The sequence below is a fragment of the Marmota flaviventris genome, chromosome 13, assembly GCF_047511675.1.
Source record: "Marmota flaviventris isolate mMarFla1 chromosome 13, mMarFla1.hap1, whole genome shotgun sequence".
Lineage (NCBI taxonomy): Eukaryota > Metazoa > Chordata > Mammalia > Rodentia > Sciuridae > Marmota > Marmota flaviventris.
The window spans coordinates 17,458,313-17,472,194 of NC_092510.1; the positions used below are offsets into that span (position 1 = coordinate 17,458,313).

General features: G+C 39.9%; 1 long non-coding RNA gene across 1 annotated transcript; it reads right to left on the bottom strand.

The window, feature by feature from the left end:
- Positions 1 to 1,304: 1,304 nt before the first annotated feature.
- On the bottom strand, positions 1,305 to 13,659 carry LOC139701502 (uncharacterized). Its single transcript, XR_011704033.1, has 3 exons — positions 13,557 to 13,659; positions 1,751 to 1,886; positions 1,305 to 1,438 (listed from the first exon to the last, which is right to left on the bottom strand). It is a non-coding gene; the product is annotated as an uncharacterized lncRNA (long non-coding RNA).
- Positions 13,660 to 13,882: the final 223 nt, after the last annotated feature.

Below are 13,882 nucleotides of genomic sequence, written 5' to 3' on the forward strand. Positions count from 1 at the left end.
TGCATCTTTTGCTTCTACCCCCAGAAGCTAGCTACCACTTGAAAAAGTACAATTTCCCTGTGAAAGTCATGCTATGAGAACCCCTGGGGCTTGTGGAGAGACACAGGAGGATGAAATGCCACATGGAGAGAGAGAAGCCAAAAAGTGCAGAGGAGTCAGATACGTGAGTGAAGAAGCCATCTTGGAAGTGGAATCCATCCCACTGCCCAGCCAACACCACAAGGAGCAGAGATAATCCAGCCAGCCAACCCCTTTCCCAAAGTCCTGTCTTATAAACCATGATCAAAACAAAATGGTTGTTTTAACCCACTCGGTTTTGGTGTCATTTGTTATAAAACAATTTAGTATAAAGGTTTGAAAAATCATGCTTATCATAATTTATACTAGGAACATGCAAGCCCCCTCAAAAAACATAATAATAAATAGCTATAACAATTTCACTGATAAAAAAAATTTTAAAAATTTAAAATGGTATTTTAACCAGTGGCACAAAACAGAGGTCTTCAGTAATTCCCCAAAGATAAAAGAATGTGAACATAGATATAAAATTTAGTGTAATTTACTACATAATATTACATTGTTGGGAGATACTAGACTTGGGCAGAGCCGGTTTAATTTCTAGAGCACAAAGATAAAACAAATGTTCTCATAGTTCACTGTTTTTTGGAGTCAATATTTTTGAGAGTGAACATAGGAAAAAGCCTGGAGATACATTTCTGTGAGCATACATAAATTTTTATGACTTACTTATTCTTATTTAAAATGATTCATAGGGTGAGAGCTGACTGTGAAACTCTTAGACATGTGAAATCTTTGTGTTGTAAAATGCATAGGAAGACAACCAGTTGGTATCCACTTTTTCCCCACTCACAATTTGACTGGTAAAATACACTCAGGCTACAGTAGTCAAACAAACTGCTTTATATCAACAAACAAAGCAGAATAGCATCTCTCAGTAATATCATACTCAGAGAGAGCCACAGGACAGGATTATAATCTTTGTGACCTTACACCTGTCCCTGTAGCTGTCAGAGCCAGCTGCCTTCCAAAAATTTTAAGTTAACACCCCTTCCTCCTACACTGCAATTGTCTTGTAATGAGGGACAATGTCTTCACTCCCATTAACAAAAAGTCCTCCATATACCTTTCCCTCCCCCATAGTTGTGCCTAAACTAGATTCAGTCTTCTTTAAAATTAAAAGTTAACTGAATTAAACTTAAAAAGATGGAGAATATCCAGTCTTACCCTAAAGGAGATTTTAATCTAACACATAAATTGGTCAAAAAACAGTTACTGACCTGGCGTACAAACAGCCTTGTCCTGGACCTAAACAATTTGTTTAAAAAGTAGTGAACTATGTCTGATCTAAACTTTATTCTTGAGTGCAATTTCTTCTGTGACTTCTGCTAGAAACATGAAGGGGCTCTGGTTACCAGTCCTGGAAATTGAGAACATAGCTTTTGATGAGAATACATTGTTGTGCAAAGAAATTGATGCAAAGAACAATAATTCAGGAATAGTTCCCAGTCATTGATTGCTCACTATATGCCATTCATGGTATATAAGTGACTTTCCACATATTCTTTTATTTAATCTTTACAACAACAGGATGAAGTGGGTATTATTATATGGATTTGTAGTTTAGGAAGCTGAGGGTATATGGAAAATAAGCCCTCACTCTCCATCACCAAAGCCAAAAATAATTAAAGGATGGGGTGAAGTTTATATCTCTAATTTTATTCCAACTCACCTACATAATGTGATGGTGAAGGAATTTCAGTGCAGGACCTTCCCTCTTGCCCACATCAGTGGCCCCTAAGATTTGCTTTACAGATGCCAGAGTCTCACGCCAAGCTATAGGGACGATTGGGATGGAGCTGAGTTACCTGAAAGCAGCATCAAAGAGAGAGTTCATGAGTTCTGTGATCCCAAATCCCCACAAGTTCCCTGACTCCTTCTTCAGGCCCAAGGATCAGCTCTTTATTTCTTCCCCCAACTTTGGTAGCCACCCAGTATCACTCTAACAAATGGTTCATGTACAACCAAACTGCAGCTGATTACTTAGTACCAAAGAGCATGATGAAAGAAATCAGATGGTCACACTGAGATATAACAAGTGTAATATTCTCAGATCCGAGATCTGAGTTTGGAATAAGCCCATATGCACATTGACTAACCTACTGATCAAATCAGTGCCCCTGGTCATAGAGACAGTACTCTTGCTGCAAGTGGACCCTTAGGGACCAAGCTAGTTGGCTAATGAGTGTGCAAGATAAAGTAAAGCTACATAATTCATGCTCAAACTTCAGATTTCCCACCTCCAGGCAGGGAAAATCATACATGGCTTTTCTGTGATGTTGAAAGTGTTACTTAACATCTTATAATTGAGCTAATGGAAAACTAAACCTAAAAGATTGACACTGCTGTTTGCTCAATCTAAGTATTAGTTAAATTCACAATCTTACAAAGTCTTCTCTTTGAAATGTGAGCATTCTTTGATGCTATAATTTGATCTTAAGTGTCCTAAAGACCCATGTGTTTAGTGGTTCCCAGCTTGGTATTCTTAGGAGGTGGTGGACAATATAAGAGGTGGGGCCTAATGGGAGGTCTTTAGGTGATTGGGAGCATCCTCTTCAAGAGGACTGTGGGACCCCAGTCTCTCTCTTTTTTACCTTCTGGGCATGAGGTGAGTAGTTTTGCTTTTCCACACATTTCCATCATTATGTGTTGTCTCACCTCCAGCCAAAAAGCAACAGGCTCAATCAATGTGGACTGAAAACTCCAAAGCTGTGAGACAAAAATAAACCTTTTCTCCTTATAAGATGATTATGTCAGGTATTCATTATAGTGATGAAAACCTGACTAACACAATCTGGAAAGAGTGGAATACCCACAATTTCAATAATTTGAACCATGACATCAGAGGGATTGGAGTACAGGCAGAAGTTGCCATATAATTTTCACAAGAAAACAATAAAGTAGACAAACTTTACATATATTTTACAAATAAGAAAATACTTTATACACAAGAAAAACTTACAGGTTTAGTATTATAGGAGGCAGAACCAGAATTCAAACCAGAAAGTCTGACCCAAAGTCCATGTTTTTATAATTAGGACTGAGAAAACTAATGGACTTTTCAGGCCTTCTGGAAATCTCTGCCAGAAGGACTCAACTCTGCCATTAGAACACAAAAGCAACTCTAAGTAACATATTTGCAAAAGAGGACGGCTGTGATACAATAATACATATGGACACTGAAATTCAAATTCTACAATATGTCCTACATCACTAAATGATATTCTTTTGATTTTCAAAAAGAAATTTAAAATGTAAAAGTCATTTTTAGCTCAGGAGCCATGTAAAGTAGACATGGATATAGTTTTCTAGCTCCTGCTGTCATGGTGCATCAGCAGAATCGAGACCTATCTTTGAAAATGGGTGTGTGATTCCTGGAAAACATACACGAGAGGCCTTTTATAGGTAAGGACAGCATGTGATTATTCTCTGGCTATGAGCAGTACAACATCATGCTGCCACAGACAACAGAGCCCATCTCTCAATTGTCCTCCTAGGCCCCATGTATAGCTATACAGAATTATCCATATTTTTAAAAAGGATCACAGAAGGAGGAACTTGAATGTTTGGGGAAAACACCCAGACTGATGTGAGACCAGCTGGAACGGAGCTTTCAGCCAAAGAACCAAAATACAAAGAGCCAGGCGTGTTTACTCTGTAACCTATAAATGATTTATGAGAACTTTAATATGGCTGCTGAGTATACCTGTAGGCTTGTTAGACGTTTTATTTTTTGACCAGGGAAAAATTGTATAAATTGAAGACCCCAATGTGTTAGCTTAGATTCCAGAGTCAATGGCATGTTTTAAGAGTTCTAGAAGAAGTCTCCCTCTGACCCAGTCTCCTCTTCTCCCATTTTGACCAATGTGTGTTTCTCCACAGTCATTAAAACTCAGACATTAATGATACAAAGAAGACACCATGTCTACTAAGAATTCCACATCTGATTTCAAGAAAGGCAGAAAAAATAGGAATGGAGTGGAGAAGACTGTCAAAAGCAACTTGGTCACTGAGAGAAGATACACTCAAACAAATGCAGGCAGAAAGAACCATTTTAATACAAGTCTTCAAAACTGTTGAACTTTTTAGAAAGCTACACAAAACTACCATGTTTAGATTTAATACAGGTAAAAGGATGAAAAGATTTGCATTCTCCATCCCCAGTAAACTGTGCCTTGCAATTTAAGAAAAGGAGACATGAAATTGGGTCTAAAAAGGCAAATATGTCCTCTCTTTTGATTTGCAAGATAGTCTGTGCTTATGAAATAATCTTGAAGATATGTCCTTTTTGGTTTTTTGTTTGCTAATTTAAATGAGGAATAGCAGAAAAGAGTAAAATGTATGGTTTGAGGATAAAATCAGTGGCTAAGAATTGTATGGTTGACAGCAATTATCAGGAGCAATTCATTTCAAAAGATTTGACCACTAAATTTGTACCAGACATTCAGATTGATGGTGCAAAGATAGTAAAGTTTTCAAAAACATCTTTATTTGCAGAAATATAACCTAATTATGTATAATAAAATGTGTACTTAAAAATGTTTTAACTCTAGTTCCTGCAACTCTAGTCCACCATACCTTGGGAAAGTTAGACCAACACAGGCCTTGTTGGAAGGGAGGGGCACCAGTCCTTCACAGGGGGTGTTTCATGACAAGGTGGAGATCAAGGACTTCCAATATGATGAGGACTTCGAAATGTATTTGTACTCCTATTGGTGTGGGGATAACTTTTCTATCACCAGGGATCAATTTATGTGTGTAGAAATTGATGTGTCCCAAGCCCCTTCAACTAAGAGTTAGTTAAATGCTGAAGAAACCTTCAGGAATTCACATCCTGAACAGTTGAGAATAAGCCCAGATGGAAATATCAAATGCAGAGTAACTGACTTTTTTCACAGGGTCAGCTATTTCCTAGTTTCCTAGTTAGCGTGTGGATCTTTCCCCCAACTGTAGTGGTCATCGTCAGAGAAGAGGGCCCCAGACATGTCATACCTAGATTTCACATTCAGAAGGTTAAATTGGAAGCATTCTTAATTATGCATCTGAATTTAAAGGAAGATAATTTTAAATCAGTGCTTTCTTTCATTTAGCTATTATTTTTATATCTTAAACCTAAAATTCGCTATCTGATAACAGCATCATCTAACTCAGCATTAGGATTTATTAATTAAAAAGTGATTATGTTTTTAAGTAGTTACCAAGATGGTTAAAATTAACCCTTTCTTTGAAGTTAGACATCAGTTTTATTATTCTAACTTAAAGAAAATCCATGGCTTCATCGGTACTGCACTTTCAGTTCCCTCACCAACCAGTCTCCCCAATCTAGAGTTCATGTTCTATTCAGCTTGTCATCCCTCACCTGTACAGGTATAGGAGATGGGGTCAGAGGTTTTCAGCTGTCAGTTCTCATTTCAGGTGTGGGAGCTTGCTGGAACAGAATGGGCAATTGAAACCTTTATAAACTCAAAACTGTCTGAATCATGAATTACAGGGGTGGAAACTCTGGTTTTCATCAATGACTTGATGTTACAACACTTTTGAGTTTGAAAATTAAGTCAGCTGTTTAAAGGGTTCTGCATATACTTTATACATTCAGAATTAGTTTTCTTGGATAGCACCAAACATTTTTATAACTGTACATTTAAGTTTATTATCAGGATAAATTGTATTAGCATGCTAAGTAAAATCTGAAAATTAAAAAAAAATGTTTTAACTCAAGACTAGCAAAGAAACACTCTTTCAGCACTGTAAGAAAAGAATATATGCAGTAAGTCATCTAGTCCGTGAGTCTTCTTTGTAAGGCCTGATGTTGTTTTGTTTGTTGCCTTTAAGAGATTTACAATTTGAGAGTTTCTTTAAACTTCCCTCCTCCAGCTCCAGAATCTGAAGATTCATATGCTTACCCCACCCCTTATAGGAGGAATATAATATCATTGTTAACTTCATCAAAAATCAATACAAGGGAAGTGAGCATTTAAGAGAAAGAGGTTGCAACAAGGGTTCCTTTGGTCAAATCAGCTGCCTACCTGTTTTTGTATGGCTCACAAGCTTAGAATGATCTTTATAATTTTAAATGGTTGGGGAAAAGTTTTTAAAGAACATTCCATGACATAATAATTCTATGAGATTTACATTTCAGTGTCCACAAGGTTTCGTTGAAACACAAAACATCATTCATTTATGCGTGCCCTATGGCTGCCTTGGCACTGTAGTGGCACAGCCAAATAGTTCGACAGACTGTACAGCCCAAAGTCATCATATTGACTCTCTGGTCCTTTGCAGAAATGGCTTGCTGATCCTTACGTGAGAGGGGAAAAAAGGGATAAGAAACAGAGGGACTGAGGAAGGGAGGAAGGAGGGAACAGGAAGATGAGGTGGTACTTTCACTTCTGACTGTGGGAAAATACATTTGGAGCCCCTGAAGAGAGCCTGGAGAATTAATTCCTTGTTCCCTTCCAAGAGATCGAAACAAAATGGACAGACAGAGATATCCTGTCCACTCGTGGATTTCTTTTTATAATATTTTTTAAAGATTTTTAGATGGACACAATATCTTTATTTTATTTATTTATTTTTTTATATGGTGCTGAGGATCAAACCAAGTGGCTCATGCATGCGAAGCAAGTGCTCAACCACTGAGCTACAACCCCAGCCCCAACTCATGGATTTCTTTATAGAATGTGTCATATTTTTAAAATCCAAATTAAAAGATAGATTGAACATTCTTTGGAATTCTACACATGCTGAGGGGGCTGACAGGAGGTCTACTTTATAGAGTAAACCTTCCCTAAAAAGGACAGTACATCTGTTTAACAGGACAGAGTAGGTATGTAAACAGATGAGATCACAAATACAGACGCTTCACTTCTGATGCTGTATACTTCTATAGTCCCTAAATATTGCCATAAGCTTTTTAGTAATTTAATAGAGAAAAAATGGGAGATGAAAAAGAAAAAAATAATGCACCATTAGAGAATTACAACCATGAATGCTGTGGACTCAAAGGTGATGGAAATCACATTAGACTATGCGACTATGCGGGAAAAGAGAAGTGGAAGAGGTGAATCAGAAAATGCTCTAGGAGGACATGATATCTGCAATCAACCTTTGAGCATCAATGACATTTGGAAGGGTGAAGAGGGCATCTTACCCTAAAGAGCCAAACAAAGGGTCTGTCTGGATGGTCTTCGGGTATATTGATTTGGGAAATGTGTTTGCAAGTGTGATGTATGGACACAGACAGACTTCACAAAATATTCAATTCTAAAGGAATTTTTATGTACCCTCGGACACTGTTGCTTATAAGAGAGATAACAAGAACAAAAGAGGAAAGAACGTATTTGTTTTGCTAACATAAATGTAGGAGATACTGTACCATCTTTTTGTTTATTTGTTTTTGGAGGAAAAGGTTCATTTAGGGGCTCATGGTTTCAGATGTCTCAATCCATAGAGAGCAGGCTCCATTCCTCAGGGCTTGAGGTGAGGCAGGACATCATGACATAAGAGTGTGGCAGAGGGAACCAGCTCACATTATGATCAGAAAGCAGAGAGATTCATATATATCAGATGCATATATACCCCACAGCTACACCCCCAATGAGCCACTTCCTCCAGCTACACCCCACCTGCCTCCAGTTACCACTCAGTTAATCCCATCAGGGATGAATTCACTAATTAGGTTAAGGCCATGGCCCAGTCATTTCTCCTCTAAACCCTCTTGCATTGTCTCACAATTTTTGGGTGACACTTAGGGTTAGGGTTTGGTTCTCTGAGAGAATCCCATCCAAACCATAACATTCCACCCCTGTCCCCCCAAAAGGTCACAACTATCTCACAATGGAAAAGACATTTAGTCCCTTTCTAAGAGTCCCCACAATCTTAGCAGTTCCGAGATTGCTCGAAGTTCACATCCAAAGTCTCCTCTGAGGCTCAAGGCAATCTCACATTGTGAGCTCCTGTAAAATTAAAAGCAATTTACAAGTAGCCAGTATATAATGGTACAGAGTAAATATTTCCATTCACAAAATTAAGGGCATAGAAAGAAGGGGTGGACCCAAAGCCAAACCAAAATCCAGCTGGGCAAATAAATCCTGTAGCTCCATGTCCGCCATCTGGGGATTCCTCAAATCCCTTCCCACCATCCCCATTCTCCCATTACACCTTTTACTCTGATCAAATGCCTTTCCCTCCTCATTAAGTTATTCAGTGAGTATTTACTGAGCATCTACTATGTGTCATGATATAAAGATTATGTAGCGAACACCAAGGAGTCACCAGTCACCAAAATGTCCACTGATGAAAAATCCCCAGTATCTCACCCAACACCTGAGGTCATGCTCTTACACACTCCTCTCTGCCCAGACATTTATTCCCCTCTCTTCTGACCAGATCCATGTCCTCTACCAGGTGGAAGCTTAGATACTGATTCCTCAGGTAGATTCTCCTTGACCACCCTGCTATGCCTCACCATAAGAGCTGCTTCTTCCACATGCTCTCACAGAAATGTACTCCCTTCTCCTGGGCTTCATCACAGTCTGCCATCACCAGACTGCAACTGTTGCCCTGCCTAGGACAGGATTAGACGGGGAACAGGAATTATGTCTATGACCCAGCCTTTGTCAATGGGCATCACCCAAGATTAAACCCTACGGAAAATAGGTGGCCACTTCTCAACTGCCCCCCCCCCAACAAATGGCATGTGGCTACTATCATTTAACAAGCACAAAAAAAGATCCACTCTGTGTAGGCCTAAGCCTGTCTTCAGATTCCTGGGACGTTAGGGTTTGGTTCTCTGAGAGAATCCCATGGGGAAGGGCCAGCCATCTGCCCAAGCAGTGTTTGGCACACTCTCTCTCAGTAAATGTTCATTTATTTCAACTAAATAATTAAGGTTTTCAAGGGAGGTTTGGGTTTTGAATGTCCCCCAAGTGTCCCTGTGTTGCAGACGTGGTCCCAGCGTGGCATTACTAGGAGGTGATGAAAACTCTAAGAGGTGGAGTTTAATGAGGTTCTGAGGTCATGGAGGATGTGCCCTTGAAGGGAAATGTGGAGCCCCAGCCCCCAACTCTTGCTTTCTAGCCATGAGGTGAGCGACTTTTGCTCTGCCACACACTCACCCCATGATGTGCTACTCTCCCCACAGGCTCAATCAATCAAGAACTGGAAACTTCAAAACTGAGAGCCTAAATAACCTTTTTCTCTTTATGAGTTAATTATCTCACATATTTTTTATAGTGACATAAAGTAGACTAACACCCCTAGTAATATTTAAATAAAGTCAGCATGAAAAATACCACTTGCTTATCTTATAGGAGATTTGAGTTGCTGGATAGCCTAAATGAGCTGATTTTGGGCTGGGGAGGCACCAAATATGTATTATTCCAGTAAGTTTCAGAACTGGATGACTTCTCACCTTGCCTTCATTCACTGTCAGCTTTCATTCGTTGGGTGCTTTTATTACTTTCCCCTGCAGATGCCCCTGTTTCTAATTAGAGCTGGGGGCCTGACCCCTGGAGAGCTGATAACAATTTTGCCCTAAGACGTTCGTTATTGGCTAACTGGAAAAGGCAGGTTAATGGTGTCTGCGTGGAAGGCATATTATTAGAAGTGAGCCTGTGAAGCAAACTCCCCATGACTCTAATCTTCAGGATGCTGACTCCTGAGGTCAGTAATTGGGCACCACAGAATTCACTAGAGCAGCAGGCCTAAGCCTGTCTTCAGACCTCTTTGAAATGCAGTTCCTGAGGTCAGGGAAATAATTGCTTCATTTGAAGAGGGTGGAAAGAGATGGGGAGAGAAGAAATAACCTTCATTATTTCTTCAGTTTATCAATGCACCATGTTCTCAATATCCCGGTCTCATTAAAATAACACAGGCTGCTTGAGAAACTCAATCACTTCCACAGTGATTCTTGCCAGTTTGCTCTTCCTGCCAGCTCAGAGATGCCTAATGGAAGATAAGCCCAGAGTCTGGGACCCTTCGCTTAGTCATTAATTCGGCAACCAGGGTGCCATGGTGCTCATTAAAGTTCTTTACCCCTGTTATATTAAAACTCTTAATTAACAGGGAGGATATTTTAATGTCAATGCTTTGCAACTTTCCAAAGAAAAATGCCAATGTAATCAACTTGATCTCTTGACCACTGCTTCTAAGAGGAATCCACCCTCCTTCTCAACCCGCAGGGCTAACTCTGGGCTAGGTTCACTTTCCAGATAAGCTGGCAGAGGAGAATCTACATGCCTGGGATGCACTTGTCAGGAAGCACTGGAAAGTAGAATCGCCCGGGGGAGTCCTCCAAAGTTTAGCCATTGTATTGTGATCCAGGTAATCTGAGAAAAGTTCCAGCCACATCCAGATATCCACATTTTGTATTCAAATGCCATGAAAAAGGCAAGTGAAGCTCAGAGGAAAGAGGAAAGGGAGGGTGCCTTCCTCCTCTTTCAGCCAACTCTGCATTGCTCCCATGGGTCAGACTTAATCAGCCTCACAAAGAAAAAGAAACAGAAAAACCACGAGAAAGAAAATTAAGACCTAATTCAGGTTCACAAAGGAAAACTGTCAAAAATAAGGCAAAAAAATCATCTCTCTGCAAAAGAGATATCTTTCATGAAAGGAATAAAATAAAACTCACACACTTAAACAAGACAGTAGTGGAAAAGTTTTTGTTTTGTTCTTTGAAAAGAAGACTCAATAATACCACATTGCACTATCATTATCGAGTTCCCTGGGCCCAACTAACGCACACACTAAAGAAGAGACTAGCCTGTACCAATTTGGCCTGTACTGTATCACAGAGAATCCACTGCTGAAGCAAAGGCGCAGCCACTGGCCCAGACACTTTAAGGACCTGCAGGGAGGATACTTCTTTCGTTCACATGGCTTTGGGATCTGCCCTTTGACTAGAGCTTCCTTCAGTACCATGCAAGCCCTACTTCTGAATTGACTTACCATTTTCCCACTATTTCCCTGTATTGTCAGTCTGAGAGCCAGAGTTGGGTATCTCCTAGGACACCAGGTCCTTTGAGTTTCTTCTCCTACTGTATCTAACCAAGAATCTGCTAGCCCAGCCACTGACGTGGCCCCTTGTGACCTGCCTTGTTGGTGAACATTAGACCCGGTTAAGGCACAAGATATCATTTGCTTATAGCAGCAGTCAATATGCATAATTGGTGGGGAAATAATTTAGAGATAACATGAAATGCAGGGTAGTAAATTTAAACCAGCTCCACCTGAAGTAAGAAAACATTTTTAAAAGAATTGCCATCTCTGTCCCTGTCCCTGCAACACCAACATCACAAACATTATTAAGCTCATTTTAAGGATTGTCTAAAAATTTCCTCTCTGTTCATCTCAATTTCAAGACAGATTGAAAATGCTCCTCTTGCTCCTCAGGCCACAAGAAAAGTATTAGAAGGAAATATATCAAAGCTCAGAGGCTGGAATTTTAAAAATGAGATTCAGATGTGTCTATAAATCTGACAGTGAGAGGCATGGAGACCCTTTAAGCTAGTGGGCAAAACATGTATGGAATTTGGTCTGTGACCTCACCTGGCCATTTGCTTCATTAAATCTGCTGCTCTGGGGCACACATGGGTCTGGGGTCAACCAGGATGTTTTCATCCCATTTACAATATGCATTGGTGTTTGTGCACCCTGGGGCTGCTGAGCCTTGTGCCTCCTGGTCAAGTGTCATGATTCAGCCAAATTCAAGAGACAGGAAACTGAGCTGGATGGATCATTGGTTTGATCTCAAGAGACAAATCCCTTGTTATGACTTCTTTCAGAGGCAGAAGATTGTTGGGGGAGATGAGGGGAGGAGACAGACAGAGAGGAGTGGAAGATGAGTGTTCAAGATTCACCCAGCCTTGCTTCCTGCTCTGACTTGCTACCTGCACGTCTGCACATCATCCTGCTCCCATTGCTACCTCTCTGTCTGCATATCTAACCAGAGAGAGTTTGAAAAAGTGCCCAGGAGTGAAGCACAGAAAGGTACCCTGAAGCAAGTAGCAGGGATTCTAGAGTAAGATAATTCTAGGTTCGGTGCCTGGGTATGCCCCTCATCAGCTAAGTGAGCATAAGCAAACAATTTAGTTTTGCTGTGCCTTGTAAAAGGGAATGACAATATCCATGTGTCCCAAGTGGAATGAATAATATAACATACATAAAGCATTTAGCACATGAATCCTTAATTAATATACATCAGATCCCTTTTTTTTCCTTCTCTATATTGCCTACTACAGAAGTTGTAAACTTTGAAACAAGTAAAGAAGAGGACTGGGAAATAAATTCTCTTAACAATGAGGAGCAGCAGAGAAGGATGAAAGGTGACAAAATCAAGGTTATTTAACCTGAGAACCACTAGAAGTGAAGACAGAGACTACAGTGAGAAAGTGGACTCACATGACACTGGCCCATTTACCTCAGAAACCAAGAATACCCTTCCACAGACTGATCAGGCAGCTGAATGACTGAGATGAGTCATTTACCTAAATGCTTGACCAATTGCAGAAGTGTGTTATAGGAATTTCCTTAAGGATAATAATGTTTAACAGTTAAACCTGCCAATCTACCCACAGTTTTATCCTCTGTGAAACCAGGGAGTCCCCTTCCTGTCTTCTAGCTTGTCATATCACAAACACCATCTCTCCCACCTTCTTTCTGGAGAGCCGATTTTTTCCAAGATAGTCCCAAGGTGGGTAAGTAGAACTCACACAATTCCATAAGAACAGAAAATAGTTTGTGGCATACACACACAAATCTTCCCAAGAAACCCAGCCCAAACATATTGCCAAGAGCATAAAAGTAAGTAAAAGTAAGACCTCATTTGGGTAACTCGTTAGTTTTACCCAACAGTGGTTGCTTAATGATATATTTTGCTGACTCGTTCATTTAACAAGTAGACATTTATGACAGGCACTGTTCTAGGAACTGGGAACACTCCCTGTCTTCATGGAGTTTAAAATTGAGAACCCACTGTGATCCTTTCTCAGAATTAAATACATACATACATGCTTTGAAACATAAAGAAGAAAAAGCAAGTTTGTCTCAAAGGTTTGAATTCAACTCACTGTCCCGCTCTACAGTTAAATAAAAGAGTAGTGTGGGACATTATTCATGTGTTTGGGTGATGTGGGTATAAACAAACCAACTTCACCACCAATCATGTAAAAGTATAGCACATACAATTATGCCCAATACATAAAACTTGATAATGATAGTAAACAACTATGTTTCTGGTTTATAGATTCACTCTACTGTAAATTTTTTAAAATTATTTTGGAGTGGACTTCTTCTCCTTATGAAACAAATAAGCTTACTGCAAACAGTATGTTGTGTTACACAGGAAGCAGACATATATTTTGCTTAAGACATCTTTTTATTTGGGCCTATTAAGTATATAAAATAAGGGGTTTCATAGTGGCATATTCATACAAGCATATAACAAACTTATAACATATAAAAAATTTATTTTGGCTCACGATTTCAGAGGTCTCAGTCCATGGGAAGCTGGCTCCATTGTTCTGGGTCTGAGGTGAGGCAGGACATCATGGTGGAAGGACATGGAGGAAGAAAGCTGCTCTCCTCATGGTATCCAGGAAAGAGAAAAGGCATGGGGATGAGAAACACCTTTCCAAGTCCCTCTCCCAGTGACCTACTTCCTCCAACTAGCCCCTGCTCCCACAGTCTCCGCCACCTCCCAATCATCCTTTAGCTGTCAGTGGATTAATACATTGATAAGGTCAAAGCCCTCATGATCCTATCACTTCCCAATTGCCCAGCCTCTGAACATTGCTGCATTGGGGAC